The 15,429-nt window shown below is 42.0% G+C and overlaps 1 protein-coding gene across 5 annotated transcripts in view; it reads right to left on the bottom strand.

Annotated features, from left to right (window-relative positions):
• Positions 1-15,429, bottom strand: part of STAU2 (staufen double-stranded RNA binding protein 2) — a 177,226-nt gene that overhangs the window by 119,176 nt on the left and 42,621 nt on the right. The gene's annotated exons all lie outside the window — the stretch shown is intronic.

Here is a 15,429-nt window from a genome sequence, read left to right as displayed (position 1 = left end):
ATAGCCAAACATTTTCGGGGCACTGAAAGAAAAGCAGCAATCACCACCACATTGTTTTCCTTTTTTTTTTTTTCCTTCCTACAGAAAAATTACCAAATACAATGGCAGGGATTGTTTTTCTGAGTATGTCTGAAAGGCCCCAAAAGAAAGATGAAGCAAAAAATGTAACATTTTCCTATGAAATGGCACAGCTATTATTCCTCAAAGAAAGCAGTATCTTTATCCATATCAGCTCCACATCTCTATTTTCAGTAATAAAAATAGTTAACCCAATCCATACTCCCTACCCTGGAACGTGTCTCTTGCTAGCAGAGAATGAAGAAAGAGGCATAATGCCATTCTCAGGTTTGGGAGGTCCTGTCACAGCATGGTGACAACTACAAACATAAGAGCTTGTCCTTATAATGAATTTCTACAGAAAAGAAATATTCCACCACACACACTCACACACCCAGAAAAAGCAATTCAGCACAGATAATTAGTTCCAATCACTGTTAAAATTATAATCTTTTAATAGAACATTTCCAAAAGGTCCTCTAATTATATTCTACACTGGTGAAGGAATTTGCTTTAAACTCTTAATTCTGTGGTCTAGTCTGCCTGTGCTCCTTCCTCAAACAAAGGATTTTCTAACACGCTGGAGATGTAGTCCTTGGAAAAATATATACCTATCAGAAATGGCTTCTCATTTATGACAAATAACTTGTACTTATGTTACAGCAATGTAAAAAAGCCCAGCAATCCAAAAGCATGGCCAAAAGCTAGGTCCATCGCAACAAAACTTGAATCACTGAAAAACACAACAGAATACTACATTTTCCTTCTTCCTCTTAAAGGATCTTTATTAGAGTGTGCTCTCTCTATTTTCATCTGTTGATAGGGATGGTGATTTTTTTGTATGAAGACTTTCTGACTTTTCATTAATAATTGTAACTGATTTGTTTCAACTACAAAACAAAAAGTTTTTCAGATAGCAGCACACTTCAAACCCAAACAAGTGTGAATAAGCACTCCAGTCTCAGTGTCCCTGAACTTTGTGCCTAATTCTAAAAATACGTTTATATGGAAACGGCAAAACCATAACACTGGCTCCAACAAGCCTCTGGCTATAGGGCCTTGGAGGGGTGAGCTAAGTTGCCTTTACGACATGCAAAAAGTGGGTATTTGCTTTCCTGTTTACAGTTTAACACAGTTATAGGGAATTATTAAGGTCTGGAAATGCATTGGCTGATGTAAGATTTTCATAAAATTATAGAATAACTCAGGTTGGAAAGGCTCCTGGAGGTTATCTAGTCCAACACAGCACCCAAAGCAGGGTCAGGCTCTGAATTTACACCGTCTTCTTCAGGCATTGTCCAGGGTATTGTGGATATCTCCAGGGATGAAGATTCCACAACATCTCCGGGCAAACCGTTCCAGCATTTGACCACTCTTTCTGGAAGAACATTAGAAAGGTCCCACATGCATAATGAATTCCAAACACCATGGTGCAATTTGTTCACAAAGCAGCTGTCAAACCAAAGAAACAGATACTTCGAGAACGTTCATTTCTATCCCACCCCACAGTGTCCTTCATTGCTTCTGACATGCAGCATTCACCTTCTGCCTCCCTCTGCTTCTAGAAGGTATAAACATAATACCAAGCCACTATCAGTATGACAAAATCTACAATAAAAACAGTGGCTTCAGACTGAGATCTACCTCAAAAAGAATGGCAGTTTTTCAAGTGAAAGGCAGAATTTCACCGTTTCCTTTCACTTGATGAGTTTACATATAATATTTCCTGTATCAGCATTTTCCCTTGATTTATTAGTTTTATTTCGTTTGCAACATTGTTTCAGGAAATACAGAAAATAAATTTAGGGAATATGCAGGCAATAGATATAAATAATATGCTGAAAGATTTTACATCTAAGAATCAGGAACAGGCCTTTGACATCATAGGTCAAACTGTATTTCCAAAGTGAAAATTATTACACTAATTTAAAATCAAGGGAAAAACAATGAAAAGCTTCATCAATCAGTACAGTCACCATCAACTCTTCTTCCACAGCTAGCTTAAAGCTGTCTGTCCCTGGCTCCTCTACACTACTAATGTGATTCCTCTGAAAGTCTTTCCCTAGTTTATCATAGAAACAGAATAGCTGAGGTGGGAAGTGACCTCTGGAGATCCCCTAGTCCAGCCCTGCTGCTCAAAGCAGGTCAGTTAAAGCAGACTGCTCAGGGCCACTTCTTGTTGGGTTTTGAGTATCTCTGAGGGTGGCTGATTCAACAACCTGTCGGGCAATCTGCTCTGGTGTTTGACTGCCCTCATAGTAAAAATTCGTTACTTTTCTTATGATTACATGGAATTTCTTGTATTTCAGTTTGTGCCTCATTTTCACCGGATACCACTAAAAAGAGCCTGGCTCCACCTTCTTTACTCACCCCCTTCACAGATTTTATACGCATTGATAAACATCCCCCCAAGCCTTCTCTTCTAGCTAACCAGTTCCAGCTCTCTCACTGTCTCCTCAGATGAGAGATGCTCCAGTTCCTTAATCACTCTAGTGGTGCTTCCCTGGATTTGTGCTGGTACGTCCATGTCTCTCTTGTACTGGGGAGCCCAAAACTAGACCCAGCATTCCAGATGTAGTCCCTTCACCAGGGCTGAGCAGAGGGGAAGGATGACATCCCTCAAGCTGTTGACAACACTTTTGTAAATGCAGCCCAGGATGCTGCTGGCCACCTCTGTTGCAAGGGTATATTACCAGCTCATGTTTAACTTGGTGTCCACCAGGACCCCCGGGTCCTTTTCTGCAAAGCTGCTTTCCAGCCAGTTGGCCTCCACTGTGTAGTGATCTATGGAGTTATTCCTGCCCAGGTCCAGGGATTTGCATTTCCCTTTGCTAAACTTTATGTTACTGTCCGCCCACTTCTCCCACCTGTTGAGGTCCCTCTGGATGGCAGAGGAGCCAACCCTTTGGTGCATCAGCCACTCCTCCCAGGTTTGTACCATCTGCAAATTCACCTTGGGTACACTCTGCCACATCACCCAGATCATTAATGAAGATATTAAACAATACTGGCCCCAGTATGGACCGCTGGTGTACACCACCAGTGACTGGCCTCCAGCTACACTTTGTGCCACTGATCATAATCCTTTGAGACTAGTTCAACCAGTTTTCAAACTGTCTCACTGTCCATTTATTCCGGCCATACTTCACAAGTTTGTCAATGAGGACGTTATGAGACAATGTCAGAAGCCATGATAAAGTCAAGATAAACCACATCCGCTACTCTCATCCACCAAGCTAGTTGTCTCACTGTACAAAGCTAGCAGATTGGCCTGGCACAATCTGACCTTCTTAAATCCATGCTGACTATTTACAGTCACCTGTCACTCTTAACATGATCAGAAACAGTTTCCACCATCATCTCAAGGACTGAAGTGAGGCTGACTGACTTACTATTTTCCCAGATCCTTATTCTTACCCTTCATGAAAATAGGAGTGACATTTGGTTTCTTCCAGTCCTCAGAAACCTCCCCAACACAGCAATCTTTCAAAGATAATGAAGAGTGACATCACTATGACATCATTCAGCTCCCTCAGCACCTGTGGCCTCAGGGACCTGTCCTGTCTGTTTAAATGCTTCCCAACCTAATCCTTCTCCATCGAGGGTAAGTCCTACCTGCTCCAGACTTTTCTACTGATCTCAGGGACCTGGGATTCCTGAAGGCCAGCCTTATCATTAAAGACTGAGATGAAAGCATTTTGAGTACCTCCATCTTTTCCATGGCCCTCTGCCCCACTCAACAGTGGATCCCTGGTCTTCCTTTTGCTGCTGTAGAAGCCCATCTTGTTGCCCATCACATACCTTCCAAGATTCAACTCCATACGGACTTCAGTTTTCCTAACCCCATACCTGCATGCTTGTACAGTGTCTCTACATTCATCCTGGGTCACCTCACCTGCATCACAAACCCTGTTTTGAGTTTAGCCAGTTCTTTGTTCATCCATGCAGGCTTCCTGCTGCATTTTCTTGACCACCTGCACGTCAGGATGTATGGCTAAACCATTCTTGAACTTGGAGGAGGTGAACCTTGACAAGCTCTCTTGGACTCCTCTCTTCAGGACTGTATTCCCCAGGATTCTTCCAAGCAGGTCTCTGAAGAGACACAAAACTGACATCCTGAAGTCCAGTTTGTGATCTGTGATATTTGCCTTGTTCTCTCCTCTCAAGATCTTGCCACTATCTCACGGTCACTGCACTGAGTTCAACCTTCACATCTCTGATCAGTTCCTCTTTGTTTGAAAGTGTGAGCTGTGGCAGGAATGCCCATCCTCACTGATTCCTCAGTTGCCTATGTCAGAAAGTTGTCACTCATGCACTCCAGAATCCTTGGACTGCTTGTGTCCTACTGTGATGTCCCTCCAACACATACTTGGGTGGTTAAAATCTGCCATGAGGACCAGGGCCATGGCCATTAACCTTCTTCCAGTTACCTAAAAAAGATTTCATCTACTTCTTGATCATTCAGCAGACACTCATTGCAGTATCGCCCGCATTGGTATGCTCTCCAGCCCTGACCCATAAGCTATTAGCTGCCTCATCACTCACCCCCAGGCACAGCTCCGTGCATTCCCACTGCTCTCTCACATAAAGGACACTCTGTCCTTGCCATCCTGGCTGGGCCTTGCTAAAGATCCTCTACACATTGATTGCAGGACTCCATTTGTGTGAGCTATACTAAAATGCCTCTGCGACCCCAGTGAGGTTGTATCCCTGCAGCAGCTGCACACAGACCTCTCATTCCTCCTGTTCATTCTTCATGCTAAGTGTGTTAGTGTAGTGGCACTTCAGATAGGAACCCAAGTGTCCTGATTTCCCAGAAAGGGTATAAGGACTTCCCCCATCATGCTGTCCTGTAGGCTCTTCCTTACTTGTGTGCATACTCTTGGGGTGGAACCCCTTCAGCCCTGCTTTGTTGGTTTTAGGGTATCTCTTGTCAACACCACCCTTAAGTCTTTGCCTACTAACTTCCTCCCTTGGTTTATTGCTCAACTCCGCTCTCCTTCAATTCAGAGCTTTCTTGACCAGATTGGCCAACCTGTTGATAAAGACGCTTGCCCCACTTGATCAGGTGGATCCTGTCTCTTCCAAGCATTGATCCTCAAAGCGAGTGCCACAGTTGTAAAAATCAAATCTCTTTAGTCATGCCTGTTATGCACCATGTGTCCCCTTACAGTGTCTCTGGTACCCACAATGAAAATCAGCAGTAGGTAACAGTCTAAGGAACAGACAATCCTTGGCAGTTTATCTACCATGTCCCAATCCAAGCCCTAAGTGAGAAGCAAACCTCCTTGCACAGCAGGTCAGGCTCACAGATGGTGGTCGCCATCCCCTGCAGTAGGAAGTTGCCCACTATTACCACTTGCTGGTTCCTTCTGGTGCTGCTGCAGGGCTCAGAGTTGGCTGGATTGGATGCCTTGAGAGCTCCCAGGCCCTCATCTGATGCCACAACACTGAAATTGTAGTTTTAGGGTCCTCCTGGTGCCCAAAATTACAAGCTTCCAGCCTTCACTGTCATTGGACTCCCCACTTCAGAGCCCAATAAGCACTGACTCTCCCTGTATGGCTGGAGATTCAGGCTCTGGTACCTGCAGGGTCTCAGAGAAGATCCAATTGATCACTTACTCATCAGCTCCAGTGATTTCAGCAACAGTTTGATGACATCTTCCCACATCTCCTTTACTTGGTAACACAGATTCTCTGACAGTGCACATCTCCTGCAGACAAGACCACGGTCTCCCCATCCCAGCTAGAGCTCTGGATCTAGATCTGACTCAAGGTCTCCAAGGTACCAGGGACAGCTGCTCTGGATGGTGCTAGAAACTGTGCCATGTGGTACATCACCACCCTTGCTGAGCGCACATGTGCTGTCCTCAGCAGTTTCTGGCTCCCTTCAGCATGAATTGCTGTGCAAACTGCTGCATCTTCTAGCTGCTTTTGGGAGCGGTGCTCTAGGCCCTGCGCTTATACAGGCTTCTCCTTAGTACCTGCTGAAAGGGTGCTTGACTCTTTCTAATCAGGAGACAGCTGGAAGAAAAGCTCAGTGCAGCTTTTGATCAGGAGTAGCTGACAGAGCTTGTTGGCAGCTGCTAGAGCTTGCTAGAAGCTGCAGCCTCCCATCCTTTCCCCGCAGCAACAGGCATCCTCAGGTTCCTCAGAATTCCCAGTAATCCTTCCCCCACCCCAGAAGTTCTTGGAAGACCTAGAACTACAGCATGGAAATCACTGCATCTGTTGGCTGCTTGTGTTAGCTGCAACTTAGCACAGGATAAGCTCTGTCACGCAAAAGCAGTAGGGACCTTGACAGCACATCCCAGCTCACTACTTCACAGTCCTCTGAATAAAAAGAAAGGTGGAAATGCTGTTAGCAGCTACCTAGACTGAGGGAAAATACAACATCCATCAGAAGTTCCCGCTTCTTGTTGAGTTGTTAGACCTATCTTTCTCTCTGTTACATGCAAAGGAAGAAAGCACATGAACCTTAATCCACTTTATAAACTCAGATCCCACAACAGGCCCTCACATTTTCCCTCCCCACCTTTTCTTTTAAAGAGTGTTTAGGGAACTATTTATGTGATAATATGGAAAAATGATATTCAGCCTGTGGCTCTAGAGCCTCATGCGGGTCTTTGGCATTGGCACAATGATTAGACTTTTACATGGTTTTGATTAAACTTTTCTTGCTCTGCTTGGCCTCAAGCAGATTTAACAGAGTACTGATAATGTGAACATTCCCAGGAAAATGCAAAGGAGCACCTGAAATCCTCAGAAAATGGACTAAATCTGTGAGGATATTGGCTTTTCTACAATATGGAGCGTGTCAAAGAGAAAGAAAACATCCTCCTCTTTCCAGTGGTGAGGACAGAGACTGCATTAACAAAAGCCTTACAAGTAATCATAATATTACAGTCTGAAACTACAGTGCAACCATTACATTGAGTTTTAATATGGAATTATTCTGCATCCTGAAGATGCACACTCGTGTAAGGAACAAACCCATACAAAGTTAAGATGATATATCTGCCAGTCATCATTAACAGACTTTCTCAATATATCACATTTGAGTTACTAAAAAGGACTGAACACATTAACAATCTTTGGAATATCTATATAGAATTTACTGATTATTATGCAATAACATATCAGCACAATATTTTCCATCACAAGAACCCCTACATGTCAGTCCTGCACTCCTCAGCCCTCTCTTGCTCCGTTCAGCCACAGAACTGATAAAGTCAGGACTTCCTACAGCAACGCTTCACATAGCGACTCATTAATTTTCTGAAAGTTGTAAAAATACCTACATTTAAAGAATATGCATCTCCCTGCATTCTACACAGCAGCTACAAAGGCTAGGATTTTCCTTTGCAGAAAATTGAGATGTAAAAAAGATTCCCAGATGATACTGGCACACTCCTCAGAACATAAGCTGACAAGACACAGCCAAATGACAGATTACAAGACCAGAAGACAGCAAAAGGACATGTGAAGAAACTGGAAGAAAAAAAAAGTGATAAAGGGTAATGCTTTAACAACTAGTTATGTATAACCTATTAAAACAACTTTCCTCTGGCTCTTCTGGACATTTGAGATTCTTAAGAAGATCCCTCAAATAAGAGGCCTGAAAAGCAGGTTCTCTTTATTCCCTCTAAGTTTCATAGCATCAGAAATCTACTTTTTAGTTAATGCTATTGATATCACTTTAGAATAGTCAACCTGGAAAAGGGTATTTGCTCTATGACTGTGACCTTGAATGCCAAGTTTCAGCAATGAGCAAATATTTACAACTAGTTATAAACCCCTGAAAATAGGGGTTCATAACAGAAATGCTGACAGACCTTAACTAAGTTGGTGTGAGCAGGCGCCACTATAATTAAATAAATCACCAAGGTCTGTTGACAATTAGAAAACTCATTTTGGTTTGCCACAGAGACAAACAAAAATTCTGTTCATTATAATTTTACTGGAATATGATGTCATAACATGTAAGCATACTGAAACAATCTGCTGCTTTTCTAGCCAAAATATTAATTGCATACTAAGGAGCCCTTGGGGCCTCTTCCTTTTTGGCCATCAAATCCACACACACAAAGACAAATAAAGTATTAGTACATACGTTATGTGTTCATACTGCATATCCTACATTTCTCTGGATTCCTCAATGGCATAAATGTTTCTGATAAATATTGTTACTTTATTCATAGAAGGGGGGAAAAAAACAAGTGCAAGCTGCAGCTCACGGAAACCAAGAAGTTTATTTAGATTTAGCCCCCTTTTCACTGTTAAAAACTCCAGAGAGGTTTTGTCTAAATTCTAATGGCCAGTGTATTCTTCACCTACATAAAAAAAGAACAAATCAACCCAATTACTTCCCCACTACACAAATGTTAGAGCAAGTATTACGCTATTCCCATTTCATAATACAAAGTGATGAGGAACAGGGCCCGTTTTGGCCAAGATGAAGACAACTAAAATATGAGATACAACATGGCACAGTAAAGTAATTCTTCAGATGCCAGCTCTGTGCTGAAAGGGTCATTTCTCTGCACTTCTTCCCTCCGGCTCCTTTTCCGTATCAACTCAGTCAAACTGGCAGCCCTGCTGACACTGCTTAACCAGGAAAATGCTGTGAGCTTTGCGAGTGGAGGAATAGAGCCACAGACCACGCAGGGGAGTAGGAAACAGCATTTGCTGTGAACACTTTTTCTCCTAACATTTGAAATTTCTCTAGGGGAGCAAGTTGTCTAATGCAGCTGTTCCCAGGCCATGGCCTATTTTTCTAAGCAGTCCATTAGCCACGTGCATTTCTAACAGATGTGAGTTCTATGCTTTGAAGAAGGAAACATCCAGTATAGCCACTTTTGTCTTCATACAGTCCACCTTCTGCTTCTTTCAGCAGGTCCACAACACCACCTGGGAACAAAGAGGCTCTCCTTTCCAAGTACTCCTTTTAAGAGCTGTAGTCCATTACCTTTGAATCAGTCTGTCTGTCCTCTTCTAGATTACCTTCACATCCTCCAAAAACATTCTTAATGTAACACAAGCAAGACAAAGCACTATGTCACATTTTTTTAATCACAGACATCCTTTACTAGACACGTAGTTTTCTGAGATTTCTATTCAGCTGACTTATTTATATAGCTTGTTATTGTTTTTACCTTTCTAATGTTGACCTCCCCTCAGCTACAAGGATGAGACCTAAAACCCACAAAAAATATGTACACTTGTCCCAGGTTATCCTTCATTTGAAAAATGGTTTAAAACTATAATCCAAATCTTTAAAATTTGAAAATTAACTAATTCTGAATGATTCAATATTTTATCTCTATATAGCATTTGCTATGATCAGTTTATTAAACCAATTTTGACCTAGTTGTAGGAAACCCCTATGCAATAGAATGTTTAATTGACTATGGAAAAACTGTAAAGAACAACCATGTGATGAAAACATATTAACAGAAAGGGATTCAAAAACATCTGTTAATTTTTTTTTTTAAAAATGAGAAAATGTAACAAAGTTGCTTCTTATTTCAAGACACAGAAACCCCAAACCTTCTCTATATCAGATGTAAGAATGTGAGCAAATCCTGCATTAAACAGACAAGATCCAGGAGGCAACTGCATAGTCATCTTCACCTGTTGAGGTCTATTAGAAAACAGAGTACTTGCTTCCAGTTCTTTTGGGAGGATGATCTAGGAAGCTGAGCTGATACTTAAGAATCTCCTACTGTTCAGCTTGGCTATACTTTTACAATCTGTTTTGTGTCAATACTATCCTTTGACTTACACAGTTCATTTACTTTTATGTTATGTTTACCCTCCAAGGTGAGCTTTCCCATTCCCTCTCAGCCTTTGCTCTGCAAGGGAACAAGTCACAGTATTTTCGAAGTCTGCCGTATAAAAGGTTACCCACTATCCTCACAATCCTTCACAGCCTTTCCCTACACTTGCTCCTGCTCTTAAATGTAAGAGTTAAGAATGGTAGACAATTTACCATATGAAAGGCTAACATTGTACTGTGTAATAGCAATTTATATATCTTTACCAGAAATTTCTCATTTAACATACCTAAAAAATCACATTTGCCTCTCCTCTGGTTCAATCACATTAGCTGTTCTTAGTTTACCTTGCAAATAATTAATAGTATTAGACAACATTCCTGTTCTGTGATTTCCAACTGAATAACCCTCAGGTGACAACAGAGTCAGTACTACTAGTGCCTACAGTCTTAAGTCTTACATTTTATACTGGAAAGTCTAGTCTCATCCCATTCCTAATGTGTCAGTCCTCATGATCATCCAACTCTTCCTGGATATTTTGATCTTCCTGTGTAGCGATGATACCTTCTACATCCCATGAACTTTTCCCTACATTTTGTACAAGCACCTTTAACAAAAAAAATTTTAAAAGTTGATTCTAAGATTGAAAGAACTGTACTTAATAATCTTCCTCCAAGTTTGACTTTAATACCGCTGACTATTTTTTTCTCCTTTCCCACCTTGCATTTCTTTTACAAATCCCTATTTCCTACCTAATGAAAACAGTGTCCTTATCTAAAGCTATAAAATATAACAAATATAACAAATATAACACAAATATAACATCTGCTTTACTCTCTTTACCTACAAAATAAGTTGACACATAACATTTAAGGTTAACACATTAGTTAGAAACAATCTACCTTTAGTACAGAGTAACTTTGTGTTAATTTTTATCCTTCTCTACTTCATTTCTTTATTTATACATTCTTTTAAACTTTGTGCTTAGTCTGTGAATATTTAATGAAGTTTAATTATGATTCCCTGTTTTTTTTTCCCCTTCTTTTCCCGGGCTAGAGACTATGCAGTTCCTTCAAGCAGTATGAGTAACTTAATCAAAAAAATCGACTCATGTTTTCATGATCACAAGTTGAAACTTTCCTGAGTAAAAAACAAAAGGGAGGGGGATTTGGTTTAATGTAACATTATTTAACATGGAATCTTCCCAGGAGAATTTGTGATGACAAGACGATAATATTGCCACATCATTGTATGTCTGAATTCCAAGTTGCTCAATACAGACATTTGACTGAAATAAATACTTCACTATTTACTCCCTGCACATACCACTACTTTGTTTACTATTTGCAGTAAATATGTACATTGACAAGTAAAAAACAGTTGCTCATCAAAAGTAATTATAAGAAACCAACTGAAAGCTACAGACATTATAAGTTAAATACTTTAACAGTCACGGATTAAGCTAACAAGTAATACAGCAAACACACTGGGCCAGCAACGTAATACTAGTTACAGAGAGATGCTTCCAGGCATAGTAAGTTCAGATCTCTGCTTCCACTTTTATCGCTCTCTCTCCTTCAGTCTAAAACCTTAAAGTTTAGAAGAAGCACTTTTCAAAGTGCCACAAGGGTCTCAAAACCAGCCTGAATACCTTTTTTTTAAAACAAAATAAAACTAGTGCAAGAGATATGGGGGGGAAGGGAGGGCTACAAAGAAGTAAAAGGAAAAAACCTCGGGAAAAAAGGATTATAAGATGAACCTTCCAAAGTACTTGGAAATTAAACTTGGCAATTAAACTTGGCAATTAAAGGATCGGAATACGTCAGAGACTAAGGTATAAACAACAAGTGAAAAACAACAATCATATTCAAGAAGAGAGCACAGAACAAAATGTTACATACCTCTGAAGAAATGTTTTTATCTATCAACTGAACAACTAAGTAATGAAAATGGTCAACAGAACTTCAACTTATTCTTGACCGCAAAAACATATAACTAATACAAGAACATACCAGGAATACTACATCCAGAGTTTAAGGCATTGGAAAATGTCAAGTGGACAATGCTGAAATGGAGATGGGCCTAGGGGGGAGGAAAAGATAAATACAAGGAAAAAGAAAATGTTCTTTTCTGTGACATAAAAACAAGTACAATAAGAACAGAAGGGAAAACATAATGAAGCTGTGATGTACACTGTATACTTAGAGGTTAAAGCAGACATCCAGAAAACAAACATCTCAAACTCTTATCTACTTCAGCTCATAAAATTTCCCATGAACTGTATTACTCACTAATCTTTACAAGCATGCAGAGTGGTTACTGAGAATGCCGTCCAAATATCTATTACAGTAAAAGAACATAAACAATGTTGCGTATCTGACTACAATATCATTTTCTTTCTACACAAGAAACTCATGTAAAAAAAAAAAAAAATCATGTCACTTGCCAGCCCAGAGACTAAGCAAATGGGAATGAAGTACTGCACACATTTAATTTTATCATATATTTATACTGGTAATATAATGCTAATAAAAATGTTACTAATAAAATCATCTCAGGCCTAGGACATCACATGACTTAATTAACCTAAAAGTCCACAAAGGAAAACAGCCCAAGAAAGCTTACAGAGCGATTCTCACCATCCAAATTAACTTAAATTGAAATAACTAGTGTATATTGGGCTACATTCTGCTCCCACTTGGAGGAATCTAAACATACAAGCATTAAATTGCATTATCCTGAGTAAAAAATGTAACCTATCGTTTTAAACTTGGCAATTAAATGACTGAAAAACCACACTTAATTCTGTCTTAACAAGCCACCTCTCAGCAGCTGAGTGCAGTTAACTGAGGATGCACACTCTCCTACCTTACCAGTTATCATTCCTGCATCCTCTGAAAATGTACTATCACATACTACAGCTTCTGTCTAGAGATCTTCCCACCTGTGCCATCAGATTTGCAAAGAAATGAAACGTCAGATAATGAGACCTTGGTCAATCGGAAAGGGAGGGCATTTTGTATTGCCCTGTGCGGTACCTATCAGGATGATGAAAACAACAGGGATGGTCTTACAACGGAAGCTTTACCCACACCCGTGAGGGCTAGGGAAGGCGTCTGTTAATCAATCATTGTGAAGTTTGGAAGAGGCAAAAAGGTCAGAAACCAAAAGGATGAGTGGTAAAGTCTTTCAGCGCTCGGATTCCTTTCTACTTGAAACCATAAAAAGAACAGATTTTCTTGGGAAGCTTATTCATGAAGAGCAAACATAATACTCTTCACTTTTCAAACGTTAACGGGCATAATGGAATTACACCAATGACTGACAAGTAAATATAAAATAATTGCTAATAAAAATGTATAAGTGAGGCGATGAGAGTGCAGTAGTAGTGGTCACCAATGCACAGCGACTTGTTTCAGTTGGCCCACTGAATACAATTTAGTACTGAATATTCATACAGAAAAAAGATCATGTTAGATCAATATACTAGAATATAAGGTAGTAGACTTGCTAAAAGGTAGGAAATGTTTGTAATGTGGTGTGGAATTTTATTCCAGAAAGCAGAGACTAAAAAAAAAAAAAAAAAAATTAAAAAAAATACTTAGAGGATAGAGATACCAAGGACTGTTAGAATAGAATAATAGAATTGTTTAGATTGGAAAAGACATCTTAGATGATCAAGTCCAACCATTAACCTAGCACTGCTAAGTCCACCACTAAACCAAGTTCCTAAACACCACATCTACACGTCTTTTGAATACCTCCAGGGATGGTGAATCAACCACTTCCTTGGGCAGCCTGTTCCAGTGCTTGACAGCCCTTTTAGTGAAAAAAATTTTCCTAGCATGCCATGTAAACCTCCCCTGGTGTGACTTGAGGCTGTTTCCTCTTGTCCTATAACCTGTTACTTGAGTAAAGAGACCAACAGCCACTTTGTACAGTCTCTTTTCATGCAGTGGTAGAGAGCAACAAGGTCCCCCCCCAAGCCTCCTTTTCTCCAGGCTACACAACCCCAGTCCCCCCAGCCGCCCCTCATAAGCCTTGTGCTCCAGCCCCTCCACCAGCTTCGCTGCCCATCTCTGGACACGCTCCAGCCCCTCAATGTCCCTCCTGCAGTGAGGGGCCCAAACCTGAACACGGCATTCGAGGGGCGGCCTCACCAGTGCCCAGTGCAGGGGGACGGTCACTGCCCTGGTCCTGCTGGCCACACGGTTTCTGACACAAGCCAGGGGGCTGTTGGCCTTCCTGGCCACCTGGGCACACTGCTGGCTCACGTTCAGCCGGCTGTCGACCAGCACCCCCAGGTCCTTTTCCTCTGGGCAGCTTCCCAGCTGCTCTGCCCCAGCCTGTAGCGCTGCGTGGGGTTGGTGTGACCCAGGTGCAGGACCCGGCACTGAGCCTGGTTGAACCTCACACACTCGGCCTGGGCCCATCGGTCCAGCCTGTCCAGATCCCTCTGCAGAGCCTCCTGCCCTCAAGCAGATCGACATTCCCACCCAGCTTGCTGTCACCTGCAAACTCGTTGAGAGTGCACTCAATCCCCCCATCCAGATCATTGATAAAAATATTAAACAGGACTGGCCCCGACACTGGGCCCTGGGAACACCACCCGTGACTGGTCACCAGCTGGATGTGACTCCAGTCACCACCACTCTCTGGGCTTGGCCATCCAGCCAGCTTTCTTACCCAGCGTAGAGTACACCCATCCAAGCCACGAGCAGCCAGTTTCTCCAGGAGAATGTTGTGGGGAACGGTGTCAAAGGCTTTAATAAAGTCTAGGTAGACAACATCCACAGCCTTTCCCTCATCCACTAGGCGGGTCACCTTGTCACAGAAGGAGATCAGGTGAGTCAGTCAGGACCGGCCTTTCATAAACCCATGCTGGCTGGGCCTGATCTCCTGGTTGTTGATCACCTGTACATGTTGCATGATGGCAGTCAAGATGACCTGCTCCATAATCTTCCCCAGCACTGAGATCAGGCTGACAGGCCTGTACTTCCCCAGAGCCTCCTTCTGGGCTTTCTTGTAGGTGGGCGTCACACTGGCTAACCTCCAGTCAACTGGGACCTCCCCAGTGAGCTAGGACTGCTGATAAATGATGGGAAGTGGCTCGGTGAAGCACTTCCACCTCCTCCCTCAGTACCCCTGAGTGGATCCCATCCAGCCCCATAGACTGGTGTGTGTCTAAGTGGTGTTGCAGGTTGCTGACCATTTCCCCTTGGATTAGTGGGGCTTCATTCTGCTCCCCATCCCTGTCTTCCTGCCCAGGGGGATGGGTATGCCAGAAACAACTGGTCTTACTACAAAAAACAGAGGCAAAGAAGCATTAAGTGCCTCAGCCTTCTCCTCATCCTTTGTCACTGTGTTTACCCCACATCCAATAAAGGATGGAGATTCTCCTTAGCCCTCCTTCTGTCGCTAATTTATTTACAGAAACATTTTTAATCGTCCTCTACAGCAGTAGCCAAATTAAGCTCTAGTTGGGCTTTGGCCCTTCTAATTTTCTCCCTGCATGACCTCATGACATCCCCGTAGTCCTTCCGAGTGGCCTGCCCGTTCCTCCAAAGGCCATAAACTGTCCCTCTCTTCCTGAGTT

Source organism: Falco peregrinus, chromosome 3, assembly GCF_023634155.1.
Source record: "Falco peregrinus isolate bFalPer1 chromosome 3, bFalPer1.pri, whole genome shotgun sequence".
Classification (NCBI taxonomy): domain Eukaryota; kingdom Metazoa; phylum Chordata; class Aves; order Falconiformes; family Falconidae; genus Falco; species Falco peregrinus.
This window is presented reverse-complemented; position numbering and strand designations above follow the sequence as displayed.